The sequence below is a fragment of the Podarcis melisellensis genome (assembly GCF_964234715.1).
Source record: "Podarcis melisellensis genome assembly, chromosome: 12".
NCBI lineage: Eukaryota > Metazoa > Chordata > Lepidosauria > Squamata > Lacertidae > Podarcis > Podarcis melisellensis.
The window spans coordinates 38080505-38098124 of NC_138544.1; the positions used below are offsets into that span (position 1 = coordinate 38080505).

General features: G+C 47.4%; 1 long non-coding RNA gene across 1 annotated transcript in view; it reads left to right on the forward strand.

Moving 5' to 3' along the window:
* Positions 1-16069, forward strand: part of LOC309353402 — a 35643-nt gene extending 19574 nt beyond the window's left edge. Inside the window, exons 3-5 of the long non-coding RNA XR_014161806.1 lie at positions 10417-10561; positions 11259-11356; positions 15714-16069. This is a non-coding gene — a long non-coding RNA (uncharacterized lncRNA). The remainder of the gene's footprint in view (positions 1-10416; positions 10562-11258; positions 11357-15713) is intronic.
* Positions 16070-17620: the final 1551 nt, after the last annotated feature.

Below are 17620 nucleotides of genomic sequence, written 5' to 3' on the forward strand. Positions count from 1 at the left end.
TGGATGCGAGTCAGCTTCCTGCGCCTCCATTCATTCTCCATACGACGTTCTTTTCCAACCAAAGCATCCTCTTCTCACGTTTTCCCCTCCCTCAGTCCGGATTTTCTCATACACCAGGGATTCCCCGCAAAGGAGAGGGTATTAAAGGGGGGGGGGTCCGGATTGGGGGAGGGGAAAGTGTAGGAATCAGTGATTTGGAGGAGAACGTCGTGTGGGCAACGGAGAATGAATGGAGGTGCAGAAAGCCTATTATCCACATTAAACGACAGTGTGGGTGAGCTATGGATTTAATGGTTTTGCTGGAGCCCTGCCCCCCCCCCAAAACGTTGGGAAGCCAACCCCCCGCCCGCGCGCGTATTCCGCAGGGAGGGTCCCTGGTCTTCTGCCTTAGACTGCAACCCGGACAGGTCTTCTGGGAAGATCCATCTCGACGTGGCAAACTGCAACTGGAGTCCATTGGCCTGTCCGGAAGGGAGAAAAACAATGACATACATACATACATACATACATACGAACTTCTTAACTAAGGAGGCAAACACGCTAGTCCACATCTCTCGCTTTTCCCCAGGAGCCCACAGCGAGGCACCTTGACACTCTTTCAAGCTGAATTCCCTGACTTGGGTCCATTTTATATTTTCATTCATCTATTACACCCGAAGCAGCAAAAAAGTCGATGCAGCCGCCGGATTCTCCCCCCCCCCTTTCATTTAAAGGATCTTACCTACAAGAGTCTGTGCTCAAGCTCCAGGGCTTTCCTCCCCCCTCCCTCAGTCTGGTCCCCTCTCCTTCCAGCCCAGCAGCCAACAAAACCGAGCCGAATAGACTGAAATACTTCGCAAAGTACGAGGCCTCTTCATCCCACCCGCGGAATGTCGGCCTGGCGCATTCATTCCGCCGAGGGAGGAGGGTCCTTACTTTGTTCGAGCACTCCAGCGCTGAGTTAAACAGCCTTTCTCCGTTAATTCAGAAAATAATTAGACGACACGATTGTCTGTGTGGGTGGGTGAAGCCAAGAGAATGAGCTCGGATAAGATGACAATAATCTTAATTTTCCTGTGACACGACCTTTACGCACACCTATTTTTTAATTAATAATGGGAAGAAAGCATTATTTTTTAAATAAAAAAATAACCCCAAGATTTTCCAAATGATATGATATCATAAGCCAGACACTGGAGAGACCTGTCAGGAGTGAACATGGAGCACTGGTACCAAATCGTATGGGAAACAGCCTTACTAGAAAAGCTAGCCAATAGACTGACACTGGGAGAAACAGAAGAGCACGCCTTCACCCCAGTGTGGCTCCCTTTTATCCTATACACAGCCCAACAAGACAACAGCAAGAACCCACCGACAGCATACGAATCAATATGGCTTACTTGACCCAATAATTCCTCTCCCCCCACCACAATTGCGAACTAACCTCACGGCAGCCAACTACAAACAACCCACCATACCCCGGGCGCGCCCCTCCAGTCCCTCTCACAAGCAAGGAAATGTTACAAGCGAATACAAAGAGAACCTACCCAGCTGACACAAAACCCCACACGTACACCATATAAAATAATATAAGCTTCAGCACCCCACCCCTCCTATTCTCCCCCAACCTTATACTGCCTACAACACTAATGTCTCATATCAAATGTAACCGATCGGTAGAAAAGACTTTATAACCTGGGAAAAAAGAGGCCATGCACGTACTATTGTAAACCAAGAAAACATTTAATAAAAAATATTTTTTAAAAAAATGATGTGATATCCGAGAAGCTTTGGAGAAACATCAGAAGGGTTGATAAACTGCTATACAAGAAGACAGAGGCATCTGGTTGTGAAACTGATCCTTTCACGCGCCTCCATGGAAACTAACAGGTTCTAAATTAAAACCACTTTACAGTTGTTCCAAGATCTGGAATATTTTCTCCCCCCTCTTCCTTTTGGGTTCTGGTGATTTGCCTTCCGAGTCCTGCAAGGGACTATGACAAGAGTCAGTAGCTGCAAGTCTGCACGCTACCAACTTGTGGTGGGGAATTGGGGGGGGCATCATTTTCTTTATCATCAACAACAGCAAAACAATAAGAATACAGCATCAGCTCTGCCCCATTTCCTGCCCTGTAGAGATGCATCGCAGGACAACTGCCCTCCACCCCTCCGAACAAATCGTCTTCTCCTGCCCGAAAGAATTGAGAAGGGGGGGCTTTGCAGATTGCAAAATGTCATCCAAATTGAATGGATGTGCCTCCTTGGAATGCCTTGAAATTACTCTCTAATTTACAATGTATGCCTGTTCTAAACATACGTTCTGCCTTTATTACCTCTCAGATTTGCCCATCTAGACTTACGATTCAGGTGACCCGTCCCATATTTAATTTTGTCGTTATTGCTTGTGAATTATTAATTTGTTTACTTTATCTCCCTTTTATTTCATTTCATTCTTGGTAGTCCACAACACACACTTTAGAGGGAAATAGATAGGAGATTTCCCACAGTTAACATGCATGTAACAATAATTTAATTATATGGATTTCAGTGCAATTTCTTTCTAACTAGCTAAAAGGACCAGGAAGAACGTTTGCGAATTAAGTATTTTGCTATCATTGTTAGTGCTGCTGACTATTACTACTACTCATAGTAGTCATTTCATCTTCCTCTACTTTTGATGCACCAAAAAACACAAAATGTTTAGTAAAGGAATTTTATTTATCTTAAGGGATAATATTCTCCCGGGAATCATTTAGAGCGAAATGGGATTTTGGAGCGATCCAGAGTTCTAATCTTGGCTGATGTTTTGGTGTATTCCCGGTAATGAGTCTTATTCCCTGGAGTCACGAAGCCCCCAAACGTCAATCACCCAAACCGATTCAGAAATGCCTTTGTTTGTCTCCCACGTCATTCCCCTTCCTCTCATTTCCCTTAACAATACCGGAGTTCTCTGATCGCTCATTCGGAATATGGGGGCATTATCTTGGGGAAATGCGCCGAGAGCCTTGGGCTTCTAGCGAGCAGATATTATTCTGAGCCCGGTTTCCGCCTAAGACTCCGGACTGTTTTTCTTCCTTTTTTACCCCCCTTCCCTTTCACCCCGCGTGTCTTCTTCTCCTGTCTCTGGACTTTTTACTGCAGCTCAAGAGAACCCTGCAAATATCCTGAAAGGCGATCATGCCACCAATCCGTCAAAAAATTAATTTGTCCAGATAGATGTAACATGTCTATTTCCGCGATGAAAGCAGAAGGCGACTCTCGGATCTGTCACCGGGAAGAGGAAGGCGGCTTGCCTGACTTCCCTGGCGCGTTCCCCGCGCTCAGCAGCGGATTAGCACACGAGGACTTTCTCAGTAACCCATGATGTAACCCATGCGTTTTGCAAATATTTAAAGCCTGGCGGAAAGCTGCCAAAAAGCTGCGCTGCTTCCCTCCCCGCTCCACACTCTCCAATGTGAAAAGGGCGGCAGCATTCTGGCCGATGGGAGGTAGCTCTGGCTCCGGCGATTCTTCCCTCCTCCTTCGATGTCCTTAGGTTACCCCTTCACCTCGCTGCCAAGTCCTCCACATTCCCCTCTCCCATCCCTGGGTGAAAATACCCAAACTGCAACTGTGGCACAACACCTTCCCTAGGAACAATGAAGAAGTAGCAAACACTCTTTCCCTCTGTGAGCAATTCTTCCACGAAGGTATTATTGTGCTGCTGCTACTACTACTAAACAGGTTTCCCACTTAATCCGCCATCAGGGCTGCTGCCTGAGTGTGTTTGTGCCTTGCATGTGTGTGTTTTTCCCACTATGAAGGTGTTTCCACAAAAGGAGGCCCTGATAAAGATTCTTAGATATAAGTTCCACCCTTCCTGGATTTTCCAAATAAGAACTCAAGTTAAATTTCGCTTTGAGTAACACTCCCCAGGACAGGGGCTTAAAGACCTCAAGATCCCACAATCTCAGACTGAGAAGCCCACCGAAAACACCTCCGTTGCTCTCAATGGGATTTCTCCAACTGTAGCTGGTGCAAGGCTGTCGACTTGCAGCCCCATTAAGCTTGGATATCCGCATCCAATACACAAAGGCAGCCGATGCTTTTGGATGCAATACGCAGAAGGAGGAGGACTCGAAATTTGTTTCAAAAGGATAGGATCTCCTCCAATATTGCACGCATATTTCAAGACCAATGACTCTGACATTCCTAATTCCTAAGGGGAATTATGCTCATGTAACTAGATTGAATGTAGTTTACCCAGATCTTAACACACAATTTAACTTGGACATAAATCCGATGGATTCCAGTGCTCTTCCAGTTAAATGTTGTTGTTGTTATTATTATTATTGGTTGTAGGGTTTAGGCATCAGTGTCATGTGGACATAAAAGCTAAAGGACAGAGCAGTTCCAGGTTTTGAACTGGAGGCTTTTGCTCCTACAAAATCAGGAGGTAAATCTAAGACATGAAACTGAGTTTTCCTCTCTTTTTTTCTACACGCATGAGGCCTGTTGATCTGGGGCACGTTCAAAACTCCCTAAGGTTCTGTTTTCTATATTAAATGCCCACGTTGATGGTGAAAAATAAAAAGGAAAGTCTAAGTCTCCCAAGTAAGCTTCAAACGATTTCACAATATTTAATTGAATTCCTCCCCCACCCCACCCCAAGTTCTGAACTTCGGAGTGAAATAATAAATATTAACCTTTCACGGCATTTCGAAGTGCGGATTGCAAGATGGTAACATCTTGTTAATTTCAGATTATTGGAGCAGGGCAGGCTCCCCGCTCCCCTCCCCATTCCAAAGGCCTTTTGTCTCTTCATTTCACTAATGCCTTGGATTTGTTGCCGGTTGCCAAGTTCTATTAATGGGAAGGGGGGAGAGAGGAGGGGGGAAAGAGATTGGGAAACGTTTTCACCCCTTTCTTGTCCTAAACTGGACACCAGGATGCGGAGGCCTGGTTTAGCTTACTCATCTTCTACCATTCAAACGTTCCTTTATCCACTTTTTGACTTCCTCCACCTGCTTTTTAGAAACGCTTGGGCACGATCCAGCCTAACAGAAGCAGTTTTCAGTTCCATTGATTTGGGGGGGGTGTTAAGCATGTACTTAATTTACAATTTAATCCTAAATACACTTACCATAGCTGTCAACTTTTCCCTTTTCTTGCGAGGAATCCTATTCAGAATAAGGGAATTTCTCTTTAAAAAAGGGAAAAGTTGACAGCTATGACACTTACTAGAGAACACGTCCTATTGAATTGAACATTGGGGTTGCCCTTCTAAACTGAGGAGTCTCAGAAGCACTTAGCTGCATTTGGAGAGCCCTTTTGCCTTGGTGCAAATTCATTTCAATGAAGCTTGTGCAAAATTCCATGATGGATCGTTTACCCTCCCCCCAGTAATTCAGTGTTGTCACTGAAATTTATGCTCACTTTTTGCATACATTCTCACTGTATTCTAAATAAACTGTAAGCTTCTGAGTTGTTAATGTTCTGTTCCATTGATATAACTCTGATGAAGCATAGGTTTTGTGCTATTGTTTCCAGTGAACCGCTTGGAGCACAAGTGCATGTGTGGCGTACACTGCAGATAAGTAACCCGGCTACGATTATTATTATGTATTATTTTCAATAACACCCCCAAGGTCACTGGAATTTGGCATATGAACCCATGGGGGGGGGTCCCATGAGTTATTCCTCTTTTTCCTCAAATGGAACAAGTCTTCAATGATCACAGAAGATACTTTTTATTCCACCCACAACACAAGAATCTCTGTGGAGAGGATACTTGAACTGGTAATGCATAAACAAATGTATTGCTTGTGTACTGTGTACTACATATGAAACAAGACTCTACCACTGGACAAACTACTGTAGTTATATGTTGTATTTACATGAAATCCAATAAAAATGATTTTTAAAGAAGTCTTCCAACGATCCCATTTCATGCACAACTAGCCAAATGCACACCAAGGAGTCCTGTGGCACCTGAAAGGCCACGGCTGCACTCCTCACCCCCGCTTTCCCTGGGAGTAAGCCCAACTAAATTCAATGGGACTTACTTCTGAGTAGCCACGGCTAAGATGGCAGCCTTGGCCTAAATTGGGGGGGGGGGGGAGCTGGCGGGGCCCTGGCGATGACGACCAGAGAAGCAGCAGAAGCAACAGACGACACTGCTCTTGCTAGGCCTAGCCTGTTCCCTCTTTGGACTCGGGGTCCCCTCGGCTTGGGGGTCCCCCTCGGCTACCCTTCTTCCCAGCGGGGCAGGCAGGGTTCGGGCCTTCCCCGCCCCCGCTGCCCGGCCCTCCCTCCCGGCCTGCTTGCCTGCCTGAGGCTGCCCCCTCCGAGGGCGAGCGAGGCCTGCAAGGCCGAGGAGAGGAAATGAAATTGTTCTGGCGATTACGCGGCGGCCTGTCCGCTTTCCGCAGGCCTGGCGGCAAGCCCGGCGGGCCGAGGCGTGAAGCCGCCCGCTTGTCTTCCCCCGGGCAAGAATGGGGCCGTTTTCGCGCTCATTTGCCGCTTCCCCCGAAGCCTTGGCGCGAAGCAGTGAACCTGAAGCGCCCCTTTCAGGGCCTCGATAGGGACTCTTTTGTCACCGGGGCCGGACTCTGATCGCCCTGACAGGTGAATCCAGGGGCGGAGGAGGGAGGAAGGCAGCCGCCTCCCCACACAACACAAGGCCCGGGGGTTTCACAAAGGCCAGGGGGAGCCTTTCCACCCCCGGGGCCACGGGGCACCCGACAGGTTTCCCTGCGCAGGGCCGCCAACCCACGACCAGGCCTCAGAGAAAGAGAAGCCGAAGGGGGCGTCGATATGGGGGGGGGGGGCTCCCATTCAGAGCAGCCAGTTATGGCGCAGCCCCTGAATCTTGGCCTGACCAGGAGCCCCTTTCGTTGGGCCAGAGGAGGAGATGAAGGGGAGGCCCGAATGGATGGAGGAGGGAGAAAGGGAAGCTCCACCGAAGCGGGGTGCGCCCCATCCCCGCAGTTCGTGAGAGTGCTGTTGCTGCTGCTGCTGACACTGATGTCAGGCCTTCAGCAAATCTGGCCTTCCCCACCTTTGTCCTCCGGTTTTCCTCTTGCCCTTGGCCCTTCCACGCCTGCTGCCACGGTGGAGCAGCTGCTCTGCAGGGTACAAGGGCCCCGGGTTCGAATCCCCGGCATCCCGCAGCAGGAACGTCTCTCCTCTGCAACCCCGAGAGGGCAGGCAAGGCTGGCCGTCCAAATCTTATGTGTTTCTGTGAGCAGAACCTATCGTCCCTCCTGGTTCTTTTAAAGAGCAGGAGAAGGTGATTCGTGGCTGGAATGCTGCTGCGTTGCGGAGCAATGGACCCTTGTAAGGAAGCTTTAAAGGAGCAACTTGAATTATTGTTACTAAATCCAAGGGGGCTGGGAATAACAGGACCCAGTTGTGTGGCTCATCTTCTTCTTTCTTCTTGTGGCCGAGTAAGATTGTCTTCTCTGAAAACAGTCTTAATGGTGTGTGTCCATAAGGGACTGCGGAGGGCAATTCTGGATCCACACGACTTTCTGGCAGCTCTGCTGCTGCTACTTCTACAACCACTGCTACTGCTGTAGGTAGTTCTACATTGCTCAAAATTCCAAAACTACATTATAATACCTAATAAAGGTTTTTTTAAAAGGGTTCAAAATCTTCACAACAACCTTATAGTGTAGACTGCTATTATTCCCACATGGGATAAATATGTGTGACTGTATGAGGATATCTTGCTTCAGACTACTCACTTTCTTCAGGGTAAGGTGACATTTGATCTGATTTGCTGTTCATTGCCTTAACTATTTATTATACTAATTATGTTACTGTATTTTTTAGTGTAAGAGTTCATCATTTATTTTAGGAAGACACTAATAAGCTTAAATAATAAACTAATTTCTCTAGGTGATGTACCATACATCAGTATAGGCATATGTAAGTAAAAGTCTGCTTACTGTACAAATGAGCAAGGGGTCTTGTACCAGCATCTGCTCCATCTCAATTTGAGGAGATGTTAAATATATTCTATGCATATGTTGTCTGCATTCTATAACAGTTATACCACAAATATCAACATCCTTGGACTTCACTCTCTTCATAATCTATCTATTAATTGCTAAGCTTTTGTGTGCTATAAAAGAAGGTTTTAGTTTACTAGGCCCTCTTTGTGCATCAGTAAATAAAAAGAACAAAGTAATATGACAACGTTAACTATAGTGCAATAATTTATTAGATAAATCATCCTGATTAGATGATTTTCTAGACAGATAGATAAAAATATAATAAATTAAGAGTCACTGTCAAATGAAAACTGTTTTGAATAGCAGGAACCAAAGCATGTCCCTCTATTGAACAACAAGCTTTGTCCTGTCTGAAAGCACAGAGTGATCCCTTGTTGCTTATTACTGACAGATTATTATACTCATTCCTTACTATTTGAACAGTGCATAAGGTTTCAGGATTCTAAGGCTGCAATCCTATGCAGTGCAAACTGATCAATACTAATTTTGGGGGAAAGTAAAGGCTGGAGGTAGCCAACGTGGTGTCCTTCAGACATTGCAAGATTACAGCTCCCATCAGCCTCAGCTGGAATGGCCAGTGGTCAGGCATGATGGGAGTTGGAGGCCAACATCTGGAAGGCACTGTCACAGTTGGCTAATCCTGGGATAGATGCTGGTGAGAAGGGAGTGGCAATAGCAGGAGCAGTTATCTAAAGGTATATCCAAAGGTAAGTAACCCCAGGATAAAGAGCAGGAGCTTGTGTATATTTCACCCCTTCTGTTTTCTCCTCACCTTTTTCTCCCTTTCCTTTCCCCATCATTCACTCACACGGGCTGAGAGACAGAGAGAGAGAATCAAGCCTTCTCCCTTTCAATGTTATATAAAGCAAAGGCAGTCTGATTATGAGGTTAGAACAATGTCAGATTTGGGGAACTACGGGTGGCTTTGAGGGACCGTTTTAATTGGCTTCGCTTCGTTCCAAAAAAGAAAGGTCGCCTTCATTCATTCATTCATTCATTCTCTTTGCCAGCTAATGCCAAACATTTTTCCGGCACATTCCCTCACGGATTTGTGGGAATTTTAAGGCGGGTGCGGGGACCTAAGTGTCAGCCAAAACTCTTCCAGGCTTATTTGAGTTGGTATCTTCTTCCCATAGCATGGTTAGGGGAGATTTCCTGTCCAGATCTGTTTCTCCTGTTCTTCTGAAGATCTCCCACGTCCTAGAGACCAGCGGGGTTCAGCCCGTTTAGGGTTCGTCGAGGATTGCTCCATAACCTTTACTTAGCTCCATGAATGAAATTCGTGAGTGCTTCTGAGCATGCGCAGAAATACATTCACTTAACGCTGCAATCCTAATTCCATTGAACTCAATCGGACCTGGTTAGGATTGCAACCTTAGTTTGCTTTTTTAAAGAGATTAGACCAATTCCTGACGGATGCGTTTATCAATAGCTTCAAGTGCTCAGTGCAACTTGCAGGTCCACAGGCAGCATACGTGTGAATACTAGCTGATGGGGAGCAACAACGGGAGAGGGCAGTTGCCTTCCTGCCTTCTCTGTCGACTTCCCGGAGGCAGCTATTGAAAATCAAGCAGTGGAGGCTGGTGCACTAGGAGAACGACAAGCAATTAAGAAAAAAACCCAAATTTCAAACGCATACCCTCCAACATTTCTCCAATGAAAATAGGGACATCCTAAGAAAAAGTGGGACATTCCGGGATCAAATCAGAAACCGGGCGACTTCTCTAAATTAGGGACGTCCATGGAAAATAGGGACACTTGGGGGGTCTGCACACTCTTTCCTGTCCCCCCCCACACACGTTATATTTTTATTTGAACTTAGAGAAGCTCCGCAAACATTTCTGTCAATCTACCGTTATTGGGCCAATCAGATCCCTGCACTCCTCAGCCAATCCCAAAGTATAGCTATGGCAAAAAAGCCCCTCCCATATGCCCCTAAGCAGAAGAACCATGTGATTGATAGGAGTGCCCAGTGTGAAGCCTTGCACTCCATCTGTTGTTATGAGGGCTAACCTGCATTCGCAGTATTGGTCTAGGAGGGCTGCCTTTAAGAGCAGTCCGAACCTGCTCAGAGCTGTTTCCTAAGGCCACACCCACATCACAACGCACATTCTTTGTAGGAGAAGGGTGTGGTTGCTATCTTGAGCAGCTTTTTTATTATGAATATTTGTTAAGAGAGAGCAGTGGTGGAGAGATTGTGTGAGTATCTTTCCATTTGATGTACTTTTTTGCTTAAGCACTACTAACAGTTATTTTTGTGAATGGGGTTGAAGGGTTGGGAGAATAAATTGTGGATGGCTTCTCTGTGCCTGGTAGCTATCAACACTTGAGTGTTATTGCAACCGTAGGGTTTGTGTGTGTCTAGATTTCAGGTGCGAAATACTGAGGTTTTGTGTTCCTGTTTTTCTTTAAGTTGAAAAATACTGAGGGTTTTTATTAGTTTGGCTACTGTAAGAACAGGATGCTGGACCAGATGGGACTTTGGCCTGACTCAGCCGAATCTTCTGCTGTGGTGAATGTACTGTTTATGCAAAGACTGTCTGTTGTGGAATCACCTTATTAACTACAAACAAGTTATTCATTGGGTGAGGAAGGTGCACCCTGTTGCATGCTCCTGGGATTTATTTATGAGGCTCATAGTTCCTAATTATGTCTCCTCTCCTCAAGTATGTGAAAGGAGGTTGTGGTTTGCAAGGAGGAGTTGATATTATAAGTCAAACCCCTTAGGCTTCATCACACTAACTTCTCCATAAGTCAATTGGCAAGAGCCTCCTTGTCTCCATACATTTAAAAAAGAAAGACAATAGATAGAGGATCTGGAGACTTAAAAGTCCTCCTCTGTCACTGGCTGTGTGTGGTACATTTCTCTCATATTCTTTCAATCAAAGGGGTTAGCCATGACTTAGAGCAGAAATGAAACAATACTCAGTTGGCACTTTAGAGGCTAGCAAATGCATTTTATTCCATATTCCGGTGAGGAAGACGTAGAAATGAGTAAGCTGTGGAAGGGAGTAACATTTTTCCATAGCTCTGGAAATTAATAGGGTCCCTTATTAAAAGTCTGTGGGGTATCTTTAATATTAACCCATTCGTGCTGCAATCCTTTACATTCTTATTGGGAAGCAATCCCCATGGAATTCAGCCATGTTTACCTCTGGATAACAAGCAGTTGTGGCATGAGTCCACACTAGAAATTATGGCAGCAGGGCCTCATTCTGAACACTTGGGTGCTAAGTATTAACAAAGCTGCTATGATTATGCGTCCCCTGTTTCTTTGCAAAGGATGAGGACATGGAGAGAATCAGAGCAGGTGGAGAAGAAAACAACTTTTCTCCCAGCAAAGAAGCAATTGTGACTGGAGGGGCCCCTTCTGAACAAAAGTAGGACATTCTCAGCTTATAGTTAGGTGCTAAGCATTGCTGCTTTACAAATAGTTAAGGGACCCACCATGGTATCTTTGTAAGGAAGAAGGATGGGGAGAAACCAGAAATTGGCTATGCCCTCATGACCTTTCATTGGCCAAACCCCCATGACCTCTTAGAAGCTCCACCAATTGCAGTGAGTGTCTGCTGCAACTGAAATCGGGCATGGGGAACCTGTGGCCGTCTAGCTGTTTCTGGACTTCAGCTCCAGTCAGTGCAGAGAAAGGTCAGGGATGATGAGAGTTGTAGTCACAACATCTGGAAGGCCAAAGCTTTCCCAAACACAACATTGTATAGCATCCTTTCCTCCCCATCCCTCGGGTCAAGCAGGGCTCTTAGGTTCTGTTTGCCGCCTCCTCTTCCATCATCATCGCCACCTATTGTTATCACCATCACCATTATTAATTTCTACCCCACTTTTCTAATTAAAACACAAAATGCTGTGGACAATTTGAAACACACCATCAATATTAAAATGAACACTCAGTTTAAAACAATCATGACAGCAACTGTTATTAGTAAAATTTATTCAATCTCCATAGGCATGGAATACTGATCTGCAGCTGCACTCAACAACTCATTTCAAAGCCTTGGGGTTTGGGGGTGGGGGTAGGGGACACAGGAACAACTTATAGGATGATGCAGACCATTTTTTTGGAGAGGCCAAAGACAACCAATGTAGAGCAGTCATTCTCTGTTCCAGGTCAGAAACTCCAAGTTGGAAGGAGGCTGAGAGAGAGGGAAGTGTGGAAAGTATCCCAGTATAAAACCAGGCTTCAGGTTGTTTCCCAATACACATTCTTTAGTCCTCAGCCAGGAGGACCAGCAGAAGTGCCCTTCAGGTACATGCAGAGTCCCACCCAGATCTCAAGGCAGACCAGTCCTTTTCTTCAGGAATAGGAAGGTGTTAGCATTTCTCTCAACACTGAATAATTTTTCTAAAACGATGCTGGTGCTAAAGTCTGCGGGGACCTCACACCCTCGGCCCTGGAAGTCCTTTGCAATTCCCACATGTATGGGAGATGAAGAGTGGTGGCAGTGGCTGTTCTGCCTTTATCTCTGGCATCCTTAACGTAATTTGTTGGGGGAAAAATTCCTTCCAGTAGCACCTTAAAGACCAACTAAGTTAGTTCTTGGTATGAGCTTTCGTGTGCATGCACACTTCTTCAGATTCGTATCTGAAGAAGTGTGCATGCACACGAAAGCTCATACCAAGAACTAACTTAGTTGGTCTTTAAGGTGCTACTGGAAGGAATTTTTTTTGTTTTGACTATGGCAGACCAACACGGCTACCTATCTGTAACTGTAATTTATTGGAGTGAGAGAAGGGCTCTCCAGGAGCTCGCTTCAAGCTATCTTAGCCAATAAAACCGCTCCCCATCTCCATTTCCATGGTACACTTTTAAAGGACATTCCCCCCCAAAGGAACCTGGGAACTGTAGTTTGCCCTCACACAGCTACGGTTCCCAGCACACCTGGGGAAACTTTGGGGGAAATGTATAGTGTGTGTACACTTATTGAGAAATCTGTTTCCCTGAACCCATGTATTTAGGCTGATGCAGTCAACCCAGGGCAGAAAACAAGAAGGGGAAGATTGCGGGGCAGGGGAGCTGGAACCCAGGAAGTTTTTTAGACAGAATCAGACCTCTGTGGTCCATCCAGCTCGGTGTGGTTTGTTTGCACTGCCAGGCAGCCGCTCTGCAGAATTTCAGCTCAGGCTGAAGGTGCCGAGAACCGAACCGGGACCTCCTTGCACGCCAAGAGTTTGCGTCACAGCGAAGCTACGGCTCCTCCCCTTGTAAGAGTTTTGCGGAAAGGACTTGGGGTTGAGGAGAAAAAGAACGATTAGCTGTTCAGGAAGGAAGATGATGTCAGGCTGCTGGGGAGGGAGGGAGGGAAAACCCTGGAAAAGGGAAAGGGGTCATCGATCCCTACCAAGAACTCCCATCATGCCCTTCTTCCTGTCCAAACCCGGGAGGTGGCTTTCCTGAAATCCATCTCTTTGGGCTGGGCAATGGGGTCCCCTAATCCCAGACGTGCGCCGCTTGGATGGCTGCCACTCTTTACGGGCGAGGAGGAGGAAGATAGTTTTTCCCGGCTGCCTACATCCCCGCTGTTCCTCCACGTCAAATTTCCCCTCTCCCATTGTACCTTCACAACAACCCTGCGAGGAGGCCGCCTGGGCTGGGCGGTCCCCACCCCAGCGATGGCAGCACGTGGGTGGGAAGCGGAGTCTCTTTATTCCAGCCCCACTCCCACAGCAAGCCGGCTCTCTCCCCACATGTGCTGGGGCTTGTTTTCATTATTTTTTATGACTTCGCGCGATCCCAGAGGCTGGGACCTGCCATTCAAACGAGACCCGAGGCTGCGCTTTATATTTCCCCAAAGCAAGGTCGGAAATAGAGGTAGTAAGCAAACGGCTGGAGGAAACACTGGAGAAGCCGGCAGGACACACACACACACACACACACACACACACACAAACACACACACACAGGCTTGGCGGCAGCAGCAGTGGCTCTCGAGATTTCCTCCTCGGCGTGGAGAAGGGTCCCAGGCATGTGCGCCCCCCCCCCAGCTCCACGACCCCCTCCTGCCCCGCCAGGGATCCGAGCCACGCGCTCTTGCACCCAGGCGCACCCTGGGGGAGGTGCCCGGCCCGAGACAAAAGCATTTGTTGGGCCCCATCCGGAACAAAAAAGAGCGAGCCCCGGGGAGGGGGGAAGCTGACCCCCTCCCTCCACCCCTCTCCCTCTCTCCTTCTGGGATTTGGGGAGAAGGCAGCTCCCAGCGCGCTCCTCCTTAATCCGCCTTCCGAAGCACAAAGCCCTCTCGGCTTTTTCACCCCGAGATGCAGCAGCCTGGAGAGGCCACTCACCTCTGGGTTGCAACCCAGACTGGGGGCGCGCAGGCTTCAAAGATGGACTAGCGCAGCGCTCTCCCCCCGTCCTCCACCTTCCCCACCCCCTTCCAGCCCCACAGCGGAGAATCGCGGGGTTTCCCAGCCCACAAAGCCGCCTTTCCTCCCCCACTCCGACGAAAGAGAGAGAAATGGGGATCCCCTCCTTGGCTCAGGATACAGACCTCGATCGCGGCAAGATTTAATGCCTTCCAGCCCCAGGGAGGGTTCCCTGCCTTCCTCGCCGCTTTGATTCCCAGCGCGCCTTTCCCGGGTTGAGAAATCGGATCCCCCGATTTAATTTCTGCCCCCACCTCACCTCACCCTCTCCTGCCTCCCCCCATAAGACCCACAGAACATGAGGTGGTCTGCAGAGGCCGCAGGGGTTAGGGGGCCAAACGCCCTTGCAACCCCGGAAGCGAGTGTTCTCCGCCCCCGACCGCGGCTTCGAAGTAAAAAGAAGCATAAAGTTTCGGGCGACGGAGTTCCTCGGGACCCCAGCTCAGATCCCGGGCGCCTTCTCCTGGCGAGCAAATCCCCTCGACCTCCAGAGCGCTGAGCGAGTTTCCTCGAAGGCAAGGCCCGTGGAAATCGAGGGGATCGACCCCCGAGTAAATGCCCCTTCGCGCTTTGCAAAGGGAAGGGAGCCCAGCCAAGCAGCCCTCGGTTGTGTGCGTATCCCGAATTTCCCTTTTGTGCGCTATCCTGACCTGTCTCATAACCTTGTAATCCACTGGAATATTTTCGGGACGACCTCTTTCTTTTTGGATTACCCTACCGCCAACATGGGTTGTTTTTAGCCCTAGATACAGCACATTTAGAATTTTTTTATTTTTTAAAAAAGAATATTTGATATTACTACTGCAGCGCTAAGAGTGTGCAATGTGGCTGCAACATAGGCAAGGCTCCTTGATCAGGTCAAGAGATGGTCAGAAAGTCCTGGTTTGTTTTCTGCAAATTTGCAGGGAAATGGACGGTTCTATTTTTTCCATAGAGGTGTGGGGGGGGGGGAATCTTGTACATTTATTTCCGTTTGGGTTCTCGATCACGCGGGGGAAGTTACTGAAAACCCTTCCGTTTGTTTCATGCCGATTCACAGTCAAGTGGCCTGTTTTTCACTCGCATTTTTAAAGTGTGCAGATCACCATCGAAAAGCCGTCGGTTGTGTCTGGTTTTCCCAGACGAATACCCGTTGTCTGGTTGTCTCTGGTAGTAGTTTTATATATATATATATATATATATATATATATATATATATATATATATATATATATATATATATATATATATATATATATATATATATATATATGTATATGTATATATATATATGTATATATATATATGTATGTATATATATATATAAAAACTTGTCTTGCATTTCTCTTTAAAATGAATGGAAATTTCTTCCAACAGGCGCCGAGGAGGCCTGCCTTCATCAAGGAAAACCAGGCCAGGTGTCGCGCCTGAGAGGGCTTCCCTCATTCCCGAGCAGCCACGTCGTAGGAAATGAACTAAAGGAAACGGACTGTGAATTCGGGATTTCCATTGGCCTCCCGGACTTCTCTGTTTCCCCGGGTCATAAGGGCTCCCATTCAGCCTTACTGACTTCGGTGCCTGGTATCTGAGATTTTCATCCCAGAGGGCATCGCATTTTTCTCCTGTTAAGCATTCCAGTTGTAAATATAATAAGCCGCCCGGGATCTGGACTTATCACAGACGTAGTCTGGGAATTAAAAATTCCCGTTACTGTTACTACTAGTACCGCTACTACCACCTAAAAATAACGATGGTCCCAACAATAGTAATGTAGTGGTATTTGGGGGGGGGGAGTGTCAGACTCTGTACCCAAAAGCAAGCCCCAGCCCGAAAATTGCGATCTCCCAATAAAGCATGCAGCAATTCAGACATTTACTTGCAACGATGTCGCTGAATCTTGCTAAATGTGGCAAGGAGCGGGAGGTCGCAGAAGATACGGATGGGGGGGGGAAGGTTAAGGCGTTTCAAAAGGAAAAGCATTGCTAAAGCTCTCCCATCTCTGCGAGAGAGGCAGATAGAGCGAGAGGGATCCCTGGCTCTTGCTGCCCGAAATGAATGGATTCGCCTGTGCTGAGCAGGAGCCGACGACCACCTAAGGCCGCTGAGCAGGGGTGCGGATTCTTTTGCGAGGGGGCGCGCAGTGGAGCCTGCTTTTCCCCCCCACCCCTCGCCGCCCATGTCCACCTCCCCCGCTCCTTTCTCTGTCGACTAACGCTGGGGATCCTTCAGCGTTTCAATCCCTCACTGACATGTCCGTGCAGAGGCATTAACATTATTGATTGCTAATGGGGGAAACCCGAAGTTTCTTTGTGAGCGCCCAACCCGAGCACATGTTGGGCGCCGCCGCAGCGCGCAGACCCGGGAGCTGAAAGGCAGAGCGGCGCTTGGGCGCATCTCGCCCTCAAAGCGCCAGGATCGCCTCGGCCCAGCGGCGCCCACTTGCCAGATCAATACCTGTCGCGGGGGCGGAGAGAGACCGCCAGTTTTCTGCAAAACTCACCTAGCTCCTTAAAAAAAAGCAAACCACATAGTCCACCCCGCGGTATTGTATCACCCTGACCAGGACCTTCCATGGGGGAAGTTGGTGATTTAGTTGCCTTGAATAGCTTTCACTGTGTGTCGGCGAGATGATAGATAAGATATAGAATGGGGGTGGGGAGATAATCAGATACGGGTACAAATAATTCAGATAATCTGAATATTATCTAATATCATCTGCTACCTTACACTCCGGCTACACTGCAAGAGAGACCAACAACTTGTGAAAGATATCAAGCGTGGAAAGGAACTCCCACGCGCTTGGCTTCCATTGAAAGTCGCCTCGCTTCAAGATCCTGGGCTCCTCTTTTTTCCCACCCATGCCAAGGAGTTTAGGATCGGGTTGTTGGCTTAGAACACTGCTAGAAGCAACATGCAAAGCGAACTGCTAGCTACAGTCCAGTCAGATGAGTCAAAAGGACATTTCAGGCAGCTTTAGAACTTGATCGAAACTAAATACTTAGATTTTCAGTTCTAGTCCTGGACTGGGCTGCAATGCAGTAGTGTGTTTTTGTGGGTTGCTTTGAATGGCATTACCTGTCAGCAGTTTACACAGTTAATAGCAGGCTTAATGTGAGGTGGAAGAGATCCGAGATTGCTTTGGTAGTTCAATCATATAAGTACAAGGTGAGCGTTTTGGTGTCTAGGAAGAAAAAAAGTCAAAAAGGCCAGTAGTGTTTTAGAGGGGAATTTGTTTTTTTTGCATGGATCTATTGATGCTTTTATTCTAATTCCACCACTGGAAA